The sequence below is a fragment of the Caretta caretta genome, chromosome 4, assembly GCF_965140235.1.
Source record: "Caretta caretta isolate rCarCar2 chromosome 4, rCarCar1.hap1, whole genome shotgun sequence".
Lineage (NCBI taxonomy): Eukaryota > Metazoa > Chordata > Testudines > Cheloniidae > Caretta > Caretta caretta.
The window spans coordinates 56,395,187-56,420,571 of record NC_134209.1 but is presented as its reverse complement, the minus strand read 5'-3'; the positions used below and the strand labels follow the sequence as shown (position 1 = coordinate 56,420,571).

The following is a 25,385-nucleotide window of genomic DNA, read 5'->3' as shown; positions in this document are numbered from 1 at the left end:
CACCAGGTGGAGGCTGTCACTGCAGCATGGCACCTCCCAGAAAGAATTGTGGAAGCATCAGACAAGTCATAATTTCTCAAAAGAGGCCCCCTGTATCTACAAACCCTTTCTAACATGGGTCATGGCTTAAAAGTCACAATATAGCCCTTTATGACTCTTCAGTACTCATGGCTCTATCTTCTATGCCATAAGGATCCTATACAAGAGTTGGCACCTCTTTTGGCTAATTCCCTTTTACCTCTTTTACTCACCGTGCCCTTTCTCTGGGCTCAACCATTGCTCCTCTTTGGCTTTCCAGGTTGATCTTTGGCAGCCAGAGCATCAACACATTTTTCTGATTGGAATGCATTCCATTCCAACTCTGTTGCATCCAAAACCTGGATGAAGTGAGCTATGGAATGTGATTTTTTGGTAGCCTACAGAAATGAATTTGTTGCATTCTAATGTGAAGCAAATATTGCATGGCTGCTCTAATGATCTGCATAACGGAATGCATGGAAATGAGTAAGGTGTAGAACAACCTAATTTTAAATTAGTTTATAAATCAGGGAATAAAATCACATTACTTTTCAAATATGCATAATCACCTTTCCTTTTATATCTTCTCATTTGTGCAGAAGGTACGTCCAAAGAAACATAGAATCATAGAATATCAGGGTTGGAAGGGACCTCAGGAGGTCACCTAATCCAACCCCCTGCTCAAAGCAGGACCAATCCCCAATTTTTGCCCCAGATCCTTAAATGGCCCCCTCAAGGATTGAACTCACATCCCTGGGTTTAGCAGGCCAATCCTCAAACCACTGAACTATCCCTCCCCCCCAAATCCATATTTATAGGGGTTATCTCTAGGGTAGCTGTGATTTTTCCTCAACAAGAAAAAGATACTGATTTTCTACTTCCTTCAAAAATAAACCTGGGGAAAAAAACCAAAAGGTGTTATGAAATATAACAAAAAACCTTCTATTGTTCTATTAAATGAAAATATGAATTACTTCATAAACATATTTATTCTTCAAAAATAAAAAAGCACGCATTGTCTAGAAGCAAAAGCTTACAGATCTGTAAATAAAACACAAAAAGAATAACTTAGATCCTCTAGTCTATTAACAAATTAGGTCCATAATGCTTTTGCCATTAGGTAGCCATACATTATTACCAACTTTCTTGCTCTTCTGGCATGTATTCAATTGTGAGTTTTAAATAAACCAATCCAGATGTGCCTAAAAACATACTGGATTCACACTAAACTGGCTGCAAAGGAAGAGAGGGTTTTTTTGTTTTTGTTTTTTTAAAATACAACTTTGTTTGTATCCTGCGATTTTGTTTCCTGTGATTTTTCCTCCCCATTCCCCCACCATTTTGAAGCAATGAAGTGAGGGACATAACCACTTTTTGCAATCATGCATTTGAGGGACAAATATAGAGTTTTAATTTCAAATGCCAGAAGAGAAGGAGGGAAATTGGGATTTCCTGTTCTACCTACTCTGAGGGTCAACCTATGATTTTATATTTGGGATCAGTCACTTTGGCTAAGTAATGGCTTGTTTATACAAACAATTTATGGCAGGCTGGGATGTAAATCTACCTGGAAATAGAAGTTCCTTGTTTCCCTTTAATTTATACCCATTTCAAGGCCTGGCAGATCAAAGCGCTCTATGGGACTTTTAGTATGTGGCAGCAGGGTCCACACATGTTAGCGTTTGGCATGCTAGAGCAAGGTGTATTTACACAACAGCTTGCTGCGAACTAAGTGTTCATGTAGACAAGCATACAGGGAAAGCTTCAACACATTTTTAAAATCTTGTTTTGATTTTGTCTAGGGTGAACATATTTACCTATGCTAAATACAGGACACCTGGTAAAATTACTTGTACTCAAGCAAACTCAACAGCAATCAGCCAGAACTATGCAGTACAAATGTTCAAATTAACATCAAGTTGACTGAGCCGCTGTTAAAACGAAATACTGCATAGTTGATTTCTTTTAATTTACCTTTTAGGTTTTAGGATTCACACAGGGAAAGGTGACACAGACATACTCCATACACCTCTCTCACACGGGGAAAGGGCGGGGATGACTGACCGACCCTCACCTCCTTGCCTGGCACTCTCCACCCTCCATGCCTGGCTGGGCCCCCAGGACAGACCCTCCTCTCCTGGTACTTGGCGCTGCATCTTCCCGAGACAACATATGAGACAACGCAGGGTCACATACACTCACCCCCCCCCCCCGCAGATTTCTTCCAGGGTTTACACCAGAATGTGGCCAGCAGAAGCCTTTCAGCCCTATGTGAGAGGGAAAGGACAGGAGCTGCTTCCAGCTGCAGGGGAGTGGGGAATGGATGACCTGGTCCCCATCTTTGCAGAACTCATTTCCTCCACCTCCCTTCACTCCCCTGTAGCTGGAAGCAGCTTGTCCCTTCCTGCCCGCACCGTGTTGAAAGGCAGCTAACACCTCCTGGCTGCTATTGGCCACCAGCATAACCCAGTCGCCTCCTGCTATAGCATGGGCAGGAATGGGTTAATCCCTAAGGCTGCATTGTGCACCAGGACCCAGGGAATCTGACTGCCAGAGAGGTGGCTCAGCAGGGGAGGGTGCCTAGGGGACAGAGCAGCCCCGCTCTCTCTGGGGGCAGGACCCGGGGGGAGGAGGGGTTAAGAGGGTGCTAACCCCTTACCCAGGGGGCTGCTGTGGAGCCTGCAGGGTTGGAGTGCAAACAGGCTGGAAATCTCATCCTCCCCGCCACTCCAGAGCTTAGCTGAGGCGCGGAGAGGCTTCCCTGTGCCTGCGCTGTGCAGGGCTTTGGCACACACAGGACTCACCTCCTCCTGGCCAGGGCCCTGGGCCGGAGGGTCTTTGGGGTGACGGCCCAGCCAGAGGCTGCACTGCTGGCCGGGAGCCGCCTGTGGTAAGCACCTTCCGGCCGGAGCCTGCACCTCACACCCCATTCTGCACCACAACCCCCTACCCCAGGTCAGAATCCCCTCCTGAACCCAAACTCCCTCCCAAACCCTGCATCCCTTCCTGCACTCCAATACTCCTACTCCTACACCAACCCCCTGCCCCATGTCAGAATCCCCTCTTGCACCAAACTCCCTCCCAGAGCCCACACCCCTCACCCTCTCCTGCACCCCAACACTCTGCCCCAGCCTGGAGCCCCCTCCTGTACTCAAACTTCCTCCCAGAAAGAAACTAATATACCACTTGTTCTAAGGAAAGAAGCAGGCCATTTTGAATTAACTTTATTCTACATGTTTTAAGACTGAAATGTAACCACAAAACAGCTTTATGTTAATTAAAAGGTAAGTTTAGTATAGCATTAATAGCCTTGATGCCATATTTATGATTATTTTGTTTTAAATTAGGAAAAAGACTTGTATACAGGGCCCCCAAAAATATAATAGCCCCGGGCCCACAGGAGAGTTAATCCGGCCCTGCCTGCAGGAGGGCTTAAATGCAGGATTGTCCCTTTAAAAATGGGACTTCTGGTCACCCTAATTTTGTCCTTGTGTGGCTCTAGTTCTTTGTTAATTAGATCAAGCCCGATTTCCACAGAGACTGTGACAGTAGTGTCACTATCCTGCTGTCAAGTCCCTCTGTAACCTCCTTCCATCACTTTATTTTTAAAATATATTTCATTCATAAACTGAAATCAGAGTTCAATGTTGCTATACCCTCCACCCCCCCAAAAAAACCAACAGACTATCCCTCTAAAATATGTGATGTGAACGTAAATATTTCAGAAACATGAAGTAAAAAAGAAACACACACCAAAACATACTATTTTCCTCCATGCCATAGTTTTCACAACCCTACTTATCTGATATCTTCACTTTATGTCTGATGTATTGGGCACATTGAAGCATGTTTCAACAACAGATGTGTCTCATAGCAGATATCATTCATATAAAAGAAGACAAGCCTTCATTCTAAGATTATTTTGTCTTTGACTCTGACTTCACATCCATGGACCTCTAATAATGGGATGGGCTCTGAGACCTTGTCTAGATGGCCTTTACCTCACCAGATATCTGTCTAGGTATAGCACTCCACTGGCTCCTGTCTGTGATAGGAGATCTTCACCTACTGGGGTACTAACCACTGTATCACAAGACCATCTTCCTCTTTCCTTCTTGGAAAGATCTGACTCTCATGAGAGCTTTGTTGCTCATGGCACCTCATTCTTCTGCTCTAACTGCAAATATATATATAATATATATATATAAATATAAATATATATATATATATATATATAAATAAATATATATATTTATATATTACTGACATATATATTTATATGTCAGTAAGTCCACCCAGGCTTGTCTTGCCTAGGGAGTAGCTTCCCCACAGCAATCAGACCATCTCCCACAATATCATCCATTTCAGGAATGAATAGACAAATGCCTTAAGACTCACTGGAAATGCCACACCCCTGGAAGATTTGCTTCATTATTTTTCATAAACTGGTAGTCAGCTATTCCATTTCTTTAAACCAGTATGTGTGGGTCTCTCTTCCCTCCCCAGTACTGCAGAGAATACCAGCAAGTGTAATGGAATACAAGTCAATGAAGTTATAAAAGAGATTAATTTAACCCTGTGTATCTTTATTCACGACAGATAGTTCAACTGTTCTGCCCACTTGATTAAAATATATATATTTACCTTTAATTTGCCTAGAGAAAGAAATGCACAACCATTTTGTTTTGTACAATCATATGGCACAATTCTAAAGCGTATATTGCATCACATAATGTAATAGTGCGTATGTATGATAAAGAAAGAACATCCCTCTCTAGAAAACTGGGGGATGAGAGGAGAGTAAATGGATCAAGTTGAACTGAAAAGGGATTTTAAGAATTTATGGTTAGTTTAATCTCCAGCTTTCTTAAAACCTGCACATCTTTAACTGATATTATACTCCTTTAAGCTTCTAAGTTATTACCTTGTAAGCACAGCCCTTAAAACTGTTTAAATGAAATTCATCATAAAACGGGCATTTTTTGACTTGAGAAATATACTTCTTGTGGTGATAAACTCACTGCTAAGAAATATCAACTGTCATAAAAATATCCCTTAATGATCTTGAAAGGTCAGCTATCTTGATTTTTTACCCAACAATTCTTCTATGGTATTCTTAGTTCACAGTGGTTCTTTTAAAAGTGTACATCTGTCAAATTTCCCAGTTTAAGCATTTACTTTGACTCTCTTCAGGTGATCCTCACTGGAGCTTATGTTAAAGACAATACCAGAAGAAGTAGCTGATGTATCTTTCATAAAGCAAAAATGTCCAATCTAGTTTGGTTTTTTCAAGCCTTCTGAATGGGAGTTTCATTTGTTTTTGTCTATGAGGTGCATGCTGTCAGTTTACCTCTACTGCCAGATCTACAGAGTAGAGCTCAATTTTATGTTTTAAACACTGGGCCTGATCCAAAGCTCACTGGAGTCAATGGGAATTTTATATTGTCTTCTGCCTTTTTTTCCTTGTTATTCTCAAGCAAACCTCCCATTCTGTTCAATAGCAGCTCTGCCAAGATATTCAATGCAGAACATGCAAGAGACTACATATAGTTTAGATTCACACAACAAACACTTTAGATCCAGTAACAATATTGTATTTAACTTTATGTTGCTGCTTTTGGTTTAATTTATGTATGCAGTGTAGAAGTCTCTCCATTCCCATTTTTTAAATGTCAGATTAAAATGGGTCTGGTCTTGACATCTGTTCTGTTCTCTTTCCTAATAGAATGTACATATTAGTTTCAGATTCTTCTGAATAGAAAATTAGCACAGTGCAGCACATTGCAGAGGGGTAGGATAAAGAGATGTATATCCAGAATACTTCCTGCAAGGTACAAAAGCTCTTTCTTTAAAGGAATTCTTAAAGTGGAATGACTTAGTAGAGGGGAAAAAAACACTGGGTCATATCCTCTACAATCTAACCTAGCCACAACTCCATTTGCTCAGCCACAGCCCGTATGTAAGAGGCCGAGAAGGGCATAATATAGAAGCAGCTTTACATCACCTGTGGATTTCCCAAGGCAGGAGGAATCCCCACAATTTCCATGTATGGCAGCTTTATGCTGCCTTGTGCTATCTAAGCAAAACAGTCAGGTCAGACCAGTGGATGGAGGGTGTCACTGATTTCAAAAGCCTTATCTACATAGGATTTTTTGTTCTGGAATAACCGAAGGTGTGAATTTAAAGTGATATAGTTATATAAATATAACTTCCTATATAAAACTTCCTATTTTGGTTTAGTTTCTCACACTTCAGAAGGGGTTTAAGCTAAACTAAAAAAAGCCACTCGCATACAAATGAGAATGTCCACATGTGGCATACTGGTATGACTGGTAAAACTTTCAATTGCAAACAAGGCCTAAGGGTCAAGGAAAACTCCCTACATAATTTAAACAATCAAATACAAAAAATACACACAAGAAGAAACCTGACTCTCTAACTTAATGAGGTGAATTTTCTGCTTGAGATAGCCTTTCTTCCCTCACTAGTCAGAGACAGTATCTCTTATTTAAGGTAACCAAAAAGGTTGCTAATCTGTTTAGTGAATATCACCTCTGTAATTAATGTATTTAATATATATTTAATTTATTCATTTATAAAGTGTTCAGGGACAATTGGCCTATTATTTATCATCTCAACCATCCTGTAAACTCAGGCTGAGGGTGTGTAAGTCAGGGCTCACCGCTGCCTATGCTACTATGGTTACTATTTTGAGCTCAATGAGAACTAGTGCAAGTATGTCTACTGGAGCTGAGACTCACCCCCCACCCGCCACCCCCCCCTAGCTCCAAGTATAGATGTATCCTTAGGGTCATCTTTTTTGCTTTGAGAATTTTGGGAGCCACAGTCTATTTTCCCAATACATTTGTAATTGGAATAGAATCTGTTCCATTAATGCTGTGTCTGGCTGCACAATTATTAGCTTTGACTGAGTCTAGCATCTCCTTTACCCACAAGAGTGCAGTTCTTTAAAAAAAGACCTGATATCTCACCACAACACAATCTCAAGAAAGTGTGACCCTTACAGCTTTAACTAACATGACATGAAGCTGGAACAAACACACACTTTACATTCTTGGGCCTTTCATCAGGAGCATAACCATTTACATTTGAGTTGTGTGTGTGTGTGTGTGTGTGTGTGTGTGTGTGTAAGGTTATTTATTTATTTATTGTGTTACCTTCAATTCCAGTTTGATTTTGAATATCTAATTTAAGGAGAGCTGTCTTGCTCATGGGAGACAGTTCTCCCAAAGTCACTTTGAAAACACCAAAACCCGCACCTTCATCAAATACTAATTTAATAGAGAAGGATGTTCACGACTCAGTCTCAGCCACTAAAGTTCTTAGGGACATTTATATGCTTTATGTTTGCTCTAAAATTACTCATTTGGAGTTTTCTAGCACAAAACCCCATTTATTTATATTTCCTATACTCTGGCCAGTATATTATGACAACATCTACAGTGATTCCTAATAAGCACAACATTCAGCAGGATCCACTCTAAAGCCTTTGGTTGTTTTTTTGTTTTGTTTTGTTTTATCAGTAGAGGAAGTCTGTGACTACTTTCAGAGGGGAAAGACTTATAAAATATTCATGAACATCTTTCACCGGTGTACATACCCTTTTCCCAAGACCACCCTATCTGTGAAATCTTTCAGATGAACTGGTATGTTCCAAAGTTTTAAAAGGTTTCAGAGTAGCAGCTGTGTTAGTCTGTATCCACAAAAAGAAAAGGAGTACTTGTGGCACCTAAGAGACTAACAAATTTATTTGAGCATAAGCTTTCGTGAGCTACAGCTCACTTCATCGGATGCATGCAGTGGAAAATACAGTGGGGAGATTTTATATACACAGAGAACATGAAACAATGGTTGTTACCATACACACTGTAACTAGAGTGATCAAGTAAGGTGAGATATTAAAAACCTTTTGTAGTGATATTCAAGATGGGCCATTTCCAGCAGTTGACAAGAACGTGTGATGAACAGTGGTGGTGGAGGGAAGGGATAGCAGGAAATAAACATGGGGAAATAGTTTTACTTTGTGTAATGACCTATCCACTCCCAGTCTTTATTCAAGCCTAATGTAATGATGTCCAGTTTCCAAATTAATTCCAATTCAGCAGTCTCTCGTTGGAGTCTGTTTCTGAATTTTTTTTGTTGAAGAATTGCCACTTTTAGGTCTGAAATCGAGTGACCAGAGAGATTGAAGTGTTCTCCGACTGGTTTTTGAATGTTATAATTCTTGACATCTGATTTGTGTCCATTTATTCTTTTACGTAGAGACTGTCCGGTTCGGCCAATGTACATGGCAGAGGGGCATTGCCGGCACATGATGGCATAAATCACATTGGTAGATGTGCAGGTGAAGGAGTCTCTGATAGTGCGGCTGATGTGATTAGGCCCTATACTGGTGTCCCCTGAATAGATATGTGGACACAGCTGGCAACAGGCTTTGTTGCAAGGATAGGTTCCTTTGTTAGTGTTTTTGTTGTGTGGTGTGTGGTTGCTGGTGAGTATTTGCTTCAGGTTGGGGGGGGCTGTCTGTAAGCAAGGACTGGCCTGTCCTTCAGGATAGGTTGTAGATCCTTGATGATGCACTGGAGAGGTTTTAGTTGGGGGCTGAAAAATCTCTGGAGAAATCTCTTTATACATATATTAAAATCATAGTCATTTGTAGTCTGTTATCCATCATTTAGCAGCATCATTCTGAGTCATCAACGAAATGAAATATACCTAGGGGACCTGGAATTAAAAAAAAAAATCTATTAGCAGGTATAGGGGGAAAATATATCTCCAAGGTTAAGTAGGTTAGCAGATTCACCACCTACCAATTATTTAGAACAGGAAGCAGGCCAAAATTTTCACATTTTGGTGCTTAATATTAGATACCTATTCTTAGTTAGATATCTATCCACAATTCACATATTTAGACTATCTATAGCCAATCTAAAATACATACATACATGGGAACACTGCTCAGAAGTACTCAAGAGCCCTAAGATACATTAACCCATCAAATGCCAATGCAAATATCTGCTGCAACCTATGTGCAGAGAGAGGAAGGACCAAGTTAAAGCAATTCTGAATTGTTCTGACTTGCTTCTTTTGTATATAGGCAGATAGAGATAGATTATATTGATAGACCTACATTGTTTTAGCAGAGAGATAAAGTGAATAAGGGATTCAGCCATGACTTTTTTTCCCTCATAGTGAGAGAATAGTGAGCAACTGTTGCATTAAACACCTCTGCCTTCCCCTACTTTTACTCCTGATAGGATCCTAGGATACTGCAGCCCATTAGCTGTTTATACACAAAAATAATATGATAGCTAAACATAGTATGAGTTCCAGATTAATTGGTATTAAGGAGACACATGTACAGGGGCTGACATCAGCCTTATCGACCAGGAAATCCATGGACTGGATTCTTGTGAGTGTCTTTCCCTAGGAGTAGGAGAGAGATTTACTGTAGCAACTCCCAGACTAGAATGCTATGGAATGTGTAATGACTTATGGCTTCTTTTAACCTGAACTGCAGCAGATGGGGCAGGGTTAGATGGTTTCTTACACCAATGGACTGCTTTAGATCCATCCTACATTAGGAAGAAGCTGTGAAAGCCTTTTCTTAAGGCATCACATAATAAAGAAGGTTTTTTTAATCTTAGAAGAGAACGAGCTGAGAAAGGGAGTTGTGGTCCCAAAAAGGCTTTGATAGCTAATGGATTGGGTGAAAGAAGTGGAAATACAGGAGCCTTCTGGAACCTCCTACAAATTACTTGGGGATTTTATTTGTAGACCTTACATGTCCTCTGAGGAGTTAAAAAAGTCACTCATTTCTACATAGGATTCTCTGCAATAGATTTGATAAGTATGTAATGACCTGTCTCTGTCTTTCACCTTTCTTATATTTTTTAAGGACACCTTTGCATAAAGAAAAGGAAAGAATATTTTGACTTCCTAGTGGTTTGCTGAGCTACTACTATAAAAAAATGGAAATAGGTAGCAAGGTAGCATCTGGCTTGGTACAAACTTTTTCAGAGGGTTGGATGTATGAAGCAGACAGAATGACCAGACTCATATAAGGAGAATTGCCGAGGAGAGCCATCCTAGAACTGGACAAAGTTATTCCAGCCATTCTTTTTTCACAATAAACAAAAATGAATATGAAGATTTGGGTTGACTGAAAATTCTCAGATTCTGGTTAGTTTTCACAAAGTGTTTCAGCTGACAAAAATATATATTTTTTAAATATTAAAGTCAAACATTTCAACTTTTTATTTCAGAAAGACATTTTGTTTCCAATTTTTAATTTTTTAAAATTAAACAGCTTAAAACCCACACAAAATCATAACAAAATGTTTCATTTTGGATCAACCAATACAACATTTTTCAAAATTTTGCTTCACCAAAATCTTTGTGTTTTGGATTGACCTGAAAAGTTGTGTGTATTTTTTTTTAATTTGGTAACTGATCTGAAAAATCAGGTATTTGCACAGCTCTAAACCAGCTGTGGGAGATATATATAGACAAATTCATTAATACTCTTTAAAATGCTCTGTGTCAGCAAATGTAGCTCTCCATACTGTATCAGATTCTTTAGAGCATACTGTCACTGAAATGTATGCTCAGTGTCTCCACTCCAGTACATCAATATTAAGTTACTTCGTTCTTGGTATTGCTGCAACATGTCTGTCTTTTACTTTCCACTCTACCCACCTAGTAAGAAAAGAATGATATTAATATGGTAATTGGTTAATACAGTGCATTAAGAGTTTTATATGGTTAATGAATCTTGAATGTCCAAGGCATTTCTTTTAAGCTGTCAAGTTGCTGTTAGAATACTCAGGGGGAAACAAGTCTTGGATCTTTTACTTTTATACATTCTTGTTTTCCTCATGATGTTTCTTTCTAATCCTTCTGTTGTGTCCTCAAGGAAAAAGCAGAAGGTCCTTTTCCCAAACCCAGCAGACCCCAGGGAATCCAGCAAAGGCCACTGTCACCCCTGCCAGCTTTCCCATACCCCTGCTGTCCCAGGGGATACACATGAAGGGAAGTTCCACTGTGTGGGAAAGGAGATAATAGCAATAAAGTCTTTGTTTCTAAATAGGGAGCTGGAACATCCAAACAATGAGCCTAGACCTGATAAAGGCACCTCATCACCATTTGGGGTATGCTGAAAGTGCCTGCCATCCTCCATGTAGGAGACATGAGGAAATGTATGAACAGACAGTCCTCATCCATGCGAAGATCTAGAGGAAATAATCCCTCCCAAAGTAATTTCAGGTTACAACATGACAACAACCAAACATGAGCATCCATTCTTATATGCATGAGCATACATATTTTATCCACCCAGTGATTTCATATATTTAAAATTAATGAAACACTAAAAACACAGAATAATTTAATTTCTTGTTAAACACTTCCCTCTACCTGATTCTTTTTAACCTATATTCCTCCTTCCCTCACCTCCCACTTACATGTAGATGAAAAAAAAATCCTGCTGCTTGACTTCATTAGTGCTGTGTACTGTTTTGTTCCCTCCATGTTATTTACATTTTTACTAAATGTCAGACACAAATATCTATTAATTAACAGTTTAATTGAAACTGGAAAGGAATTAGGTAACTGGATTCCTGGCCCCAGCTTTTCACAGCCATACTGAAAAGCAGATGACAAAAGCATAACATAGTCCAAACAGATGTACCTTTCTGCTCTTTAATGAGTCCAATAGACATATTAATAAAAAAAACATACAGGGTGGGACACTGTCACCATTCTATACATGGAAAAAGTACCCATTAGTTTCAGTGGGGCCAAGATTTTACCCCATGTACCTAGAGGTCGTTCATTACCTAAAGAGGTCTGTAGTCATATCACCTCAAGCTCTTATGCACTCATATGTCATGTACACAAGGTTTAGCTGGACTAATTCTTGAATGAGACTTTAGGGCAGTGATTCTTTACCTTGTTCATGTTGAGAACCACTTCTTGTGATAGAAGTCCCCCCATCCCCTTCCCAGGCCTCCAAATGGCAATCTCACACCTTGTCTGTGGCAACTATAATACTTGTTTAATCAAATAGTAATACATTATTAAGAAGATAAAATACAATTAATTCTCTCCAGTTGCTTTCATGTGGTTCATTATCTGGAGCTGCCACTATTGTAATCTCTTCTGATCACTTGGAAGTTATGTTTTGTCTTGCATGTTTTCTACCATTCCAGGTTAGTGTTTTCCAAAAATGCGATCACAATTAAATGTATGTCAAAGAAACACTCGAAGAAGCATCTATGCAGAGTATATAGAAGAGAGAGTGAGACTGGTTGTTTATTTAGTCCAAGGAACCTCTAAAATCCTCAAGAGTTCTAGATCGGGTTAGCAGGAATCATCGCTGGTTGCAAATTGTTCATAATCTCTGTGACAAAAGCAGCTCTGCAGAAGACAAGAAGAGTACCAGACTATTAGATAGGCCCAGGACCTCCATGGAAAAGAGGTTTTGGTGTTGTCTCTATAGTCCACAGAATAAATTGATGCATTCGGGAGGCCTATTCCAATGAAAATGGTGCCATTGCCATTGGTCACAGCTGTAAAATTGCAACTATAGCTCTGAAGAAAGGTAAAATATCTGCCTCTACAAATAAATAGAACTGGTTGGACTATTCTTTACAAATAATATTCATTACCAATTTAAGCCCTGATCCTAGAAAGGGATAAACACTCTCAGAGTCCCACTGAAGTCAGGCTTAAGTATCCACATGGATAGATCCCTTTTCAGAATTGGGGCTTTAGCCCCATTTTTTGGTTAGCAAATAATTCACAAACAAATCCTGATGTTTTCAGCTAGATTCAATATTTGAAAGCATTTGCAGAAAAGTTGCAAATACTTTTTATCTTATAAGTTGTTCATGAACTATTAACTTACCAAAAAGAAAAGGAGTACTTGTGGCACCTTAGAGACTAACCAATTTATTTGAGCATAAGCTTTCGTGAGCTACAGCCCACTTCATCAGATGCATCTGTAGCTCATGAAAGCTTATGCTCAAATAAATTGGTTAGTCTCTAAGGTGCCACAAGTCCTCCTTTTCTTTTTGAGAATACAGACTAACACGGCTGTTACTCTGAAACCTGTTATTAATTTACCATTCGCTATTTGCTATCTATGTTTTGTGATCAGTCCCAGAAGTCATATGAGATTTCTTTATGCTCTTTGATTGGATAACCATGACTTTTTAAAAACAGAAGAACAGCAGAGATCACCTTGTCTTTTCAAACAATATTTATTCATGTCAAAATGTGAGAACATGTTTGGAATTCATGAAGTGTTATACAAATGCACAGTAGTTTTCCAAATATGCATGAATAATGTGACACAATGAGTCACAGCAATCCAAAGGTGAGGAGGGATAGCTCAGTGGTTTGAGCATTGGCCTACTAAACCCAAGGTTGTGAGCTCAATCCTTGAGGGGGCCATTTAGGGATTGGGGCAAAAATTGGGGATTGGTCCTGCTTTGAGCAGGGGGTTGGACTGGATGACCTCCTGAGGTCCCTTACAATCCTGATATTATTCTATGAAATGTGATTCTTTTATTCCTGCAAATATTTGCAATATTTGGTTTTTATTTTCTTAATTTTACTGTTTGACCAGATTTACAAATAAAATGGAACCAGAAGACAACTTTATTCCTAGACGCTTTAGTCCCTGAATGGAACTATGAAAGATCTGACCAGAAGGTAAGAGAAACTTCTTCAGAAGTTTGAGGAAGAATCTCTGCCTTTGAAAAAGAGGAGGGGGAGAGTAAAAGAGAGTCAGAGATTTCCAGGTAGTTTAGGGAAGAGTAGATAAATTTATACAAAGTTGTCTATTTAGATACACATTACAGTAGGGATAAAAAACAAACTAGAAACACTAACTTTTTGCAAAAAAAGGAAAGCTAGTTGAAAAGTTCATTACAGTTGGAGAGGGAAAGGATAAAAATTAAATTGTTATAATGTAATGTCAAAGAGTACCACATACTACCACATAATCAGAGACAAATTCTCATTCTCTGATTCCCATTCTGATTCTCAGGGAAACAGCAGATTTCAACCAAACGAAGTTTAGCATTTGTTCTCCCATGCTAGGAGGCAGCACAATTCCTTAGGGGACAAGACTGATAGTAGTCAAAAATCTTAATTCTGGCTACAGAAATTCTAGGATTTTTATCCAGAAATACTCTGTTTGGAGGGAATGCACAAAAGTTCTTTATATCAGTAAAACTGAATACTAAATAGCATACACTATGGGCCTGACAGGGCCTGTTTCAGTGTGTACGAAAGGGTTCAATAAAAGTACCAGAAGCATTTCCTTCAGCTCACTGTACAGCAGCCAGGTACAATGACTGTCCTATGCTCCCCCAAGCACAGACACTCCCCCTTGCCTAGAACCCCTGGAGCTGTAAGACATGCTTAAAGAGGACACAAGGATGGGACCAGGGCTGGCCTTTCCATAAGGAGAACTGAGACGGCTGCTCAGATGCTAGACAGTGGGGGTAGGGGGATGCCACTAGGACCCAAAGTGTAGAAAATTGTGTCTGCTGCTGGTGCATATGTATTCTCTCTGCTCTAGGTGCACAGAGATGATGGAGTTATGTGCTAGAGGAAGGAGGGCACAAAAGACATAACAGGCAGGCAGGAGAAAAGGTGAGAGGGAATAACAGAAAGCAGCAGGAGCTGCAGGGAGAGAGAGGAGGAGGAGCCTCTTATGTACCTCTCTAGCACTCCCAGAAGCCTGGACTGATTAACACCGGCTTCTCAGGGAGCTTCCTGTTTCCTGCTGCTTCCCTGAACCCACTTGATGAGAACAGGTAGTCAGCTGAAGTAGTAGGAGCCAATTAGGCCCTTAAGACGCTGATATCTTCCCTCACTCAGGCCCTGCTACCAGCTGGCGTATTTGTCCCCTTCAACTGAGTGTTGAGAGCCATTATAGCTGGCACAGAACAGCAATCATGAGTGAAAGAAGAAAAAGCCCCTCTGGGGCAGCATTCAGAAAAAAGAAAGAAAGCAGTGGAAGCTTTTATATCTAAGCAGGAAGGAGCTCTCCTGAGATACATAGACACAAATGTTCACGATGAGCCTTCCGGCCCCAGTGGTGAGTGGTGAGGAGATGCGTGATCTTCCCATTAGTCAGAGTGCAGGTGACCTGGCAGCTACTGCAGCATCCACATCTCCATCTCAAATTAATGTAACCATGCACATTCCTGAAGAAAAGTGTAGATCAGAGAAGAGTGTGATGGAGGCGCAAGAAACAGCTGCTGCTGAGTTTAGTTCCTTAAGTCTAGATGATCCAGGACTGTGGACCCACTTGAGCAATAGCCTGAGGGATTTCCTTGCACTGCATGGGCCACAGCAAGTGAAAAATGTCATACTCCCCAAACACAATGAAAATAGAAGTTTCCATCCAACACATGACTGGCATGAAATCCCCAATGGTGACAAAGTGGAGATGCCATGGTTTATGTACTCAAAAACCCAGAATGCTGCATACTGTTTTTGTTGCAAACTCTTCCAGTCTGATATTCCAGCCACATTGAGTTCTACAGGAACAAAGGACTGGAAAAATCTGGTGAGAAATCTGGCATGCCATGAGAAGGCAGCAAATCACCAGAGAGCATTCCATAGGTGGAAAGAGCTTGAGATGAGACTAAGGTTAAAGGCCACCATAGATGATCAGCATCAAGAGAAGATTGCATCGGAGTCTCTTTACTGGCAAAATGTTCTGAAAGGGCTCTGGCAAAATGTTCTGAAAAGGCTCATTGCCATTGTGAGAATGCTTGCTACCCAAAACCTAGCACTGTGTGGCACTTCAGATCAACTGTATGTGCCAAACCATGGAAACTTCCTTAAAATTGTGGAGCTGATGGCTGAGTTTCATGCTGTACTCCAGGAGCATCTAAGAAGAGTCACCACCCAAGAAATGTAAACACATCACTACTTTGGAAAAACAATTCAAAATGAGATCATACAGTTACTGACAATAAAAGTCAAACAGAAGATTGTGGAAGATCTGAAGTCAGCAAGATATTACTCTGTAATTCTGGACTGCACACCTGACATCAGCCATACAGAACAAATCACTTTAATGGTGCGTTTTGTAACAACAATGCAACCTAGTGAAAATGTCCCTGTAATGGTGACTGTCAGAGCATTTTCTAGAATTTATTGACATTGATGATACTACAGGAGCTGGTATGACAAATGTGCTTCTTAAAAAGCTGGAAGATACGGGAATTGTGATAGCTGACATGAGAGGTCAGGGCTACGATGATGGTGCCAACATGAGAGGAAAGAACAGAGGAGTGCAGACATGGATCCGAGAGTTAAACCCTCGAGCTTTTTTTGTCCCATGCAGTTCTCATTCATTGAACTTGGTGGTCAGTGATGCAACATCAGCTTCTAGTGAGGCTGCTGAATTTTTTAATGTAATTCAAAGCATCTATGTTTTTGTTGCTCTGCGCATACTTCTAACACTTCCTGTAAAGTTGCCCTTGGAGAACACAGCTTCTCCAAGCTGAAGTTAATAAAAACACATCTATGCTCCACAATGACACAGGAGAGGCTTGCAGCCATCTCAATAAAGCATGATCTGGCACAGACTGTGGACCTTCAGGAAGCAGTTCAAATCTTTGCAACCAAGAAGGCAAGGAAAGCAACACTTTGATTATTCAAACAGATAAAAATGCCAGTGGTTACTATGCAGACAAGAAAAGTTACATTTACTGTTTAAGCGTTTGAAGGTTAAGTGTTACTTAAACTTTTTGAACAAGGCATTTTAAGTTGTCAGTTCTCCTTTATTGGGGTAGGTAGCAGAGCAGTACCTACCCCAATGAGAGGAGTAGAACAGGAAGAAGGCAGAATTGAGACCTTTCAAAGTTTTGGCTCAAGCAAGGGGATATGGAGAAGTCATTTGAGCTTCCCGCCTTAGGTGCCAAAATGTTGTGGGCTGGCCCTGTATGGGACGATGTCCCAAAGTTGACCTGGGCAAATGCAGAGAAAGGAGTACACTACACCATACTAATGCATTCCACAGCAGGCATGAACCCAGTGCATGCTTGAGAACTCTGAATTTCATGGCTTATATTTTGCTGTTGGTCTAATTAAGGTGTGAAAACTACTGAATTGAAAAATAACTTTACTAGTATGTCACTGCTGGAGTTGTCACCACATTATCTACCACCCTACTCTGGGTCTGAATAGCTGACCATGCAAATCTCAGTGTTCAGTTTGGTGGACATGCAATGGATGGACACATCTCACTATAATGTACAATGAATATTGAATTATATACATTGAATTGACACTCAACTGATGTCAATGCCAAAATCCCACTACTATAACAGAATTTTCTCTTGTATTTAAAATGTAATTCTACATGCTCATTCTGTAAATATTGCTTTACAAACTAATTATATCATTACAAAGTTTACCCTGAATTAGTATATTCCTATGTCATAAGTAGCAAGGTTGTACTGCAAATTTAAATTTGTGATAGCAAGATTTTGAAAAAGAGCTAGGAAGATGCTAATTTGTAAATGATAAAATGCAATGCACTCAGGAGGGAAAATGAATGATTTATGATTCAGAATTAACAGATTAACAAATTTCACTATCTCTCCCCACCCCTTCTCCCAAGTTTATAAATATCAGCCATTGCAATCAAATACGGTTTGCTCATTAGGATGATCTTTACTGATGCTGACTCAACTGATGCTAATGAGCTTTAAACGTTAAAGTTTGTTGATTAGCTTACAGCATTAGGTCCCATTCTTCTTCCTGGCAGACCAGCAAATTTTGGTGAATTTTCATATTGATATTTTTCATATTCAGAGGCAGCAAGCTAATCTCTAGAGATCATAGAATTATAGAAGATTAGGGTTGGAAGAGACCTCAGGAGGTCATCTAGACCAACACCCTGCTCAGAGCAGGACCAACCCCAACTAAATCATCCCAGCCATGGATTTGTCAAGCCGGCCTTAAAAACCTCTAAGGATGGAGATTCCACCAACCTCCCTAGGTAACCCATTCCAGTGCGTCACCACCCTCCTAGTGAAATTGTTTTTCCTAATATCCAACCTAGACCTCCCGCACTGCAACTTGAGACCATTGCTCCTTGTTCTGCCATCTGCCACCACTGAGAACACTCGAGCTCCATCCTCTTTGGAACCCCCATTTAGGTAGTTGAAGGCTGCTATCAAATCCCCCCTCACTCTTCTCTTCTGCAGACTAAATAAGCCCAGTTCCCTCAGCCTCTCCTCATAAGTCAAGTACCCAAGCCCCTAATCATTTTTGTTGCCCTCCGCTGGACTCTCTCCAATTTGTCCACATCTTTTCTGTAGTGGGGGGTCCAAAACACTCCAGGTGTGGCCTCATCAGTGATGAATAGAGGGGAATAATCACTTGCCTCAATCTGCTGGCAATACTCCTACTAATGCAGCCCAATATGTTGTTAGCCTTCTTGGCAACAAGGGCACACTGTTGACACATATCCATCACTCATCCACTGTAATCCCCACATCTTTTTCTGCAGAACTGCTGCTCAGCCGGTCAGTCCCCAGCCTGTAGCAGTGCATGGAAAGATATATGATTTCTCTCAGTCTCATAATGCAGTTTTTGAACTAAAGAAATCCAGTGTAAACAAAATTTTCCTGATCATTGCATCACTACATTGGATGAACCCCCAAATTTTCAGAGGTTTGGTTCTGATAAACAGTTGAACGGTAGGATGCTCGTCTGAAGCTTAATAAAACCTCTGAACACCTGATACGATGGTGAATTCTCTTTCATAGCCCATCTGTGTAAACCTTACAGCCCTGCTCTTTGTATTGAGGTCCAGCAATTCTCTTTCATCTCGGACAATGGGATTTCTCAATATCCTCCACACCTTCCCTCCTTCCCAATGACCCTAACAACTGTGCAACTGCAGACCAGAATCTCCAGGGCTCCCAGCCAACAGGGAGTTGTATGTGCATTGGCTCAGTTTTAAGACATAAATATAGCACTTTAAGTAATTAACGTTTGTGAAGAGTTTTGTTTTGGTTTTAATTTCCAAACACCAATGTGTGTGGTAGCTAGGTGCCAATATCCACTTTTTACAGGACTTATAAGGCACCTACATAAAATGCCCAGTGTCTCCACTGCTTCTATTCATCTGCCTCAAATTGTCAGCCATCTACATGCATCATGCTGGCTGCTCAGCAGAGACCTGATCTTGCACAATTGAAGTCAATGGGAGTTTAGCCCCAAATAATGATCTTGTAGTAAGCCTGCAGTGGTTCAAATGCTATTACCAGTAGCCTGTATGGCACTGCTTCCTACATCTGCAAAATGATTTGGGTTCTTTCCAAAAATCAGAAAACAAATTGCTATGGTTTTTTTTTCAGACCCCTAGGATTTGAAGGGACAGTGATGATCTTTGGGGCTGAAAGTATGATTTTGGCTTTGGCTTTGTTTTCTTCCTAGTGATCTATTTGCATCAATTTACATTTTTGAGAAAAAGAATTAAACACTTGCTATAAAAAGAAGGGCCAGCCACAGTCTCAATGCTGGTGCTCTCCTGAGTGCAGATATTGACCTGTTTAGCATCAAAAGGTGTGAGCAAGGTGGATGCAAGAAATAGCTTAACTGGTCACCCAAAGAGACAACGGAACACCTCCTTAAGATTCGCCTCTCAGTTAAATCAGTTTAAATCTAGAGTAACTCCACTGACATCAATGGAGTTACACCACTATAAAAATATGAGAAGAGAATATTACTGATCATATTGAAAAGGCACAGTCTGCCCCCAGTCCTTGCCTAACAGATGAAATAGGTCCAGCTGATAACAGAAAAGTATTATACAGCCTGGTCATTCAGTGAGACAGGTTTGTGAAAGGAAAAGTTACTGTAATACCATTAATTGATTTTTAACTATGCTGATGCAAATTGGTACAATAAGGGACAATTATAAATCAAGCAATTCCTAGAGTTAGGAGACGATATAGGGTCATTTCTTAGGGAACATAGAAAAAAATCTTAGTACCAATTTAGAGTGCACTAAGCCACTAGAGACTACTGACAATGGGAAAGTGTAAGAGGGGCCATTATTTAGTTAGATTTGAAATGAAGAAGATAAAATAGAGAATTAAAAGGGGGAAATTAAATGCATTATGAAAATGTAACTAGTGTTTGGAAACTAGTAAGGAAGGAGTGTATGTTCGTAGCATATGAACGTACAATAGACTCTGGTTTTGCATGCCATCTAGCAATACAAGTGGCGGTAGGGATTGGATTCCCAGAATAGATGAAAAAGACTTGCATAATGCAATCAAGGACAAGAACGTAGCATATATGAGACACAATATGAAACCGACAGAACTAGAAACAAGAACTAGAAAGATAACAGGATGGTATTAAGTGAAAATAAAACCAAATATGGAGAATGTAAATACATTGTTCTGCCAGTTGAAATAATTAAGACTTTCCCCCCCCCCCACATACATAAGAAACAAGAGATTAGTGAAGGAGACAGTTCATCCTTGGAAAGTTGGAAAAAATAGCTTGCACCAGTACAGGCACTATCAGCAGTAAAATAAATAAACTCATTATTTCAGTATTCACTGGGGCAGGTAGGGGACAATCATCGACAACAGGCAAAGTTCTCCTATGAGGAGACAGAAAAATACTTAAGAGAAGATGGTTATCATACTAAAGTAGGTGTTAAAGAAACCTTGTGTATGGAAAATGAAGACTACAAGGGAGACAGCTGAGAATTCAAAAACATTAAGATGGTAATAAATCTTGACACTATACAGAGGCTTATTCAATTAGATGTTTATAACAACACAAAATAGCCTTGGACATCCAATCTCTGGTTTGTGTGTAAATCAAGTGTGAACATATAGATCTTATTTTAGCCAACATTTTGCTAAAAATATGTCTTGATAGCTCAATGGAAGAACTTGAGAAAGTGTTACGAAATAGACAAAAATGAAAGCTATTGTTAAACAAGACTTCTGGAGTATAAAAATATATACACAGGAAATTGACACTGTCTAGTTTCACTTGTTATCCACAATCAACCTTTATGTAAATTTATTTAACAAGTGTCTTGTCTGCTTCCATTCAGCTGCTTCAAATGGTCAGCCTCCTCCATGCTATACATGCATCAATTCATTTCCAGAGTTCATGAAGATTCACTTCAACATAATGACAAAGGGATTACAGGACTCCTTCACTTCTGTACTGGGCATAGGAGGTAAGTATATAGAAAGAGAGATCCACTGTAAATAGGAGGTAAATTCTTCAAAGTGATAAAATGGTCCGTATCTAGAAATATATCTTGAATTACAAAACACTGTCCACCAGAGCAAGGACATTATGAGTTAAGGCCCAGACTACATAGAAACACTGCATTCATGTCTCCTATTTTACATAGTGCCTAGAAATTGCCTGTTATATACAGGGATTTTCAAATATTTCAGGATGTAGGACTGGATAACTCAAGGGAATGGTAAATGGACTATAAGGCACCTTGTATTTTTTGCTTATGACTTGAATCAGAATCATGTCCATTAGTAGCCAAATGTAAACCCTCAATAGAAGTTTGCTATGGGTTAGTTTGGAATGAGTTCATGGGTCATAGATTTTAATGCCAGAAGGGAATATTATATCATTTAGCATGACCTCCTGCATAGCAGGCCAAAGAACCTCACCCTGTTCTCTGCATCAAGACCACAACTTCTGTCTGAGTGACAGCATAACTCAGAAAGATGTCCAGTCTTGATTTAAAGACCTGAAGTTATGGAAAATTCACCAGATGCCTATGTAAACTGTTCCAGCTTCAAAGTTAAAAATCTGCACTTATTTCCCATCTGAATTTGACTAGCTTCAATTTCTAACCGCTCGATCTTGTTATGTCTTTCTGCTAGATTGAAGAGCTGTCTGCTATAAGAAATCTCCACTGCCCATAGGTACTAGCAGATTGATTGAGTCACCTCTTAACTAAGTAGATAGAGCTTCTTACGTCTCTTACTGAAATGCAGGTTTTTTCCAGACCTTAATTCATTCTTAAAAAGAAAAGGAGTACTTGTGGCACCTTAGAGACTAACCAATTTATTTGAGCATGAGCTTTCGTGAGCTACAGCTCACTTCATCAGATGTATACCGTGGAAACTGCAGCAGACTTTATATACACACAGAGAATATGAAACAATACCTCCTCCCACCCCACAGTCCTGCTGGTAATAGCTTATCTAAAGTGATCAACAGGTGGGCCATTTCCAGCACAAATCCAGGTTTTCTCACCCTCCACCCCCCCACACAAATTCACTCTCCTGCTGGTGCTAGCCCATCCAAAGTGACAACTCTTTACATAATCAAGTCGGGCTATTTCCTGCATAGATCCAGGTTTTCTCACATCCCTCCCACCCCCATACACACACAAACTCACTCTCCTGCTGGTAATAGCTCATCTAAGCTGACCACTCTCCAAGTTTAAATCCAAGTTAAACCAGAACATCTGGGGGGGGGTAGGAAAAAACAAGAGGAAACAGGCTACCTTGCATAATGACTTAGCCACTCCCAGTCTCTATTTAAGCCTAAATTAATAGTATCCAATTTGCAAATGAATTCCAATTCAGTAGCTCTTTTCAGAATCCTTTCTAATTTCTTTTTTCAATTGTGGGCCCCTGAATTGGATGCAGTATTCCAGCATTGGTCTCACTATAGAGATAATACCATCTTCCTATGCCTACTCAATATTCCCTTGTTTATACATCCCAGGATTAAGTTCACCCTTTTTAGCTGTGAGTTTACATTTAATTGGTTATCTGCCATAGCCCCATAGTCCTTTTCCTTATCATTGCATTCCAGGATACAGACTCTCATCTTGGAAGTCATGCATCTACAAAGAAAGAATGTGGAACACACTTACATTTGGTTGTATTAAAACTCACATTGTTCAAATGAATCCACCTTACTAAGTGATCCTGATTATCTGTACTGACATGTATTCCTCATTATTTACCCCAGCGTCTACCAATTTTTGTAGCATCTACAAACTTCATTACTAATTATTTTATATTTTCTTCTAGATCATTGAAAAAAATATTGAATATGATTGGGCCAAGAACCAGACCCTGTGGAGCCACCACTAAAAATACCTCTGTTGGATAATGATCCCCCAGTTACACTTACTTTTTGAGAGCTATCGGTTCTCGTCGGTTAATCAGTTTTTATCAATTTTAAATTAGCTGCATTGATTTTACACTGATTTTATAAAGTGCATTTTTTTTGTCACGTCAGGGTCTAATGTGAACATTTTGAACACCATTCAATTACTTCCAAGCAGCAAAATTCAAGGTGAAGCAGTTGAAATCAATATAATTTTGACCATTTAGTGTTAAATGTGACTTGTGCACAGGTTCTAGATGCTTTATTTCATGAGGGAGAAAGGGACTCAGTTTTCCCATATTAGTCACTGCAAAGCTTTGTGATTAGTACTAGAAGAGTTAAATGATGACTGAACATTCTTCTCACCCTTTGGGGAGGTCCCTCTGAAACAAGCATATTGATGGGTTAATGTTGAAGAGAGGGAAGATTGCACTGCCACTGCTAAGGCTGAATCTGTCAGGTGAATAAATAAGATATTTCAGTCTCCAGGAATGACAATTCAGCCTCTTTCACAAGCTTCACTTGAACTTCACTTGAAATAAAGGTTAAAAATCAGAAAATGGACTAATGAATTGCAAATGTAATCACACGCAGGAAAGCATAAAGCATATGATCTGAAGGTGAAATTCACCCATCCCTCGACTAAACTGAAGGCTAAGTGTAGAGTATAAAGTGGTCATTGTTGGAATGGAAGTCAGCCTCCCAAACTACAACACGGTCCCTCCACTTCTGCTAATCCAGCCTATCAAATGGTACAGAAGTGGTAGTCTCCCTCGCTAGTTTGCTAAAGTGATTAACAATACAGGAACTGTGTAACTGGGGAATCAGCGGCCCCTTCCCCAACCCATGCCAAACCTTCCCATTGTGGGGTTTACGTGGAATGAAGAGCCATGTGCCAATGCACCACAATTGAATTTCACCCTCAATGTCATGTGTCCAAACATAAACAGGTTATATCTTCAATCATTCCCAGAAGTAGATTAAAATAACAAGTAGTGCCATTTGTTTCAAGTAACGACCCTCTATAAACCTTTTTTTTTAATTTTTCCCTTTCTCTTTCACTCACTGTGTCTCTTTGAGTGATTCAAACTGACTGCAGTTTAGCTAAGGATCAAACACTTAAAGCTATACTTTCAAGCATCAGGCATTAGACATGCTTATTAATATTTTCCAAATAATTTCTTTCTTTGCTGCTAAAAAGTTCTCTCTAAAGCTTTCTTTGGTGGGGAAAAAATCCAGATACAGTACATTAGCAAGTAACCACTATGAAATATTTGAAGATAATTGTATGTCAGGATGCCCTTGAGAACAAAGTATTTGTGCATAATCTACATTCAAATAGTTTAGTGCTGTGCCTTCAGCAGGCATCATTCAGTGCATGCTTGGTGGTCTACAACATATTAAATAAGGTGGTGGTTTCATTCTAGTTCCTAGCAGACACTGTCCACATTATAATAAACAGCACCATGCAAGAGACTCGTGACTTGCAGAACCGCCCTCTCAAACCTAGAAGTGTTCCTTCCGAGGTTGAGTTAGTAGACTGTATCCTTATGTTCACCCTTTTTAAAAGACTATGATCAATTTGGTACAAATTGTGAGGTATCATTTGAAAACTCGTAATTGCTGATTATTATTGTCCTAGTAAAATATGTGGGGCACCATTATATGTAAAGTTATACGATTCTGCTGTATGACATTGTTGAGACATGGTCCAAGTTTAGAAAAGCAGGCACAAGCCAATTCCTCAGAGACAAAAGGCAAACTGATGCCTCAGTCAGGTGTCAATGAAATCAAATGGACCATCACCTAGTTAAAAGAAAAGGAGTACTTGTGGCACCTTAGAGACTAACAAATTTATTTGAGCATAAGCTTTCATGAGCTACAGCTCACTTCATCGGATGTGGCCATTCTTTGGCAGGAAAAAGAGTATAGCGAGAAATTTACATCTGGGCAACGAACAGCTGAAGGTTCCTGTTTCCACAGACTGGCTGTCTCCTGAACCTCAGCTAGAGATGATTTTCAAAGAAAAAGAGCCATCAGAAAGGAGAACAGGGACCCCCAAACACTCTCTCTCTCTCTTATCTCTATTCACAACATCAACACCTGAGGCACAAGGTAATTAATACTGAACTGCGGGAACTATCTGCATTTTTTAGTCTCTAAGGTGCCACGAGTAT

The 25,385-nt window shown here is 39.8% G+C and overlaps 1 long non-coding RNA gene across 1 annotated transcript; it reads left to right on the top strand.

The window, feature by feature from the left end:
* The first annotated feature begins 2,590 nt into the window (after positions 1–2,590).
* LOC142071862 (uncharacterized) lies at positions 2,591–24,796 on the top strand. Its single transcript, XR_012668081.1, has 4 exons — positions 2,591–2,908; positions 13,670–13,755; positions 21,164–21,292; positions 23,130–24,796. It is a non-coding gene; the product is annotated as an uncharacterized LOC142071862 (long non-coding RNA).
* The last annotated feature ends 589 nt before the right edge of the window (positions 24,797–25,385 follow it).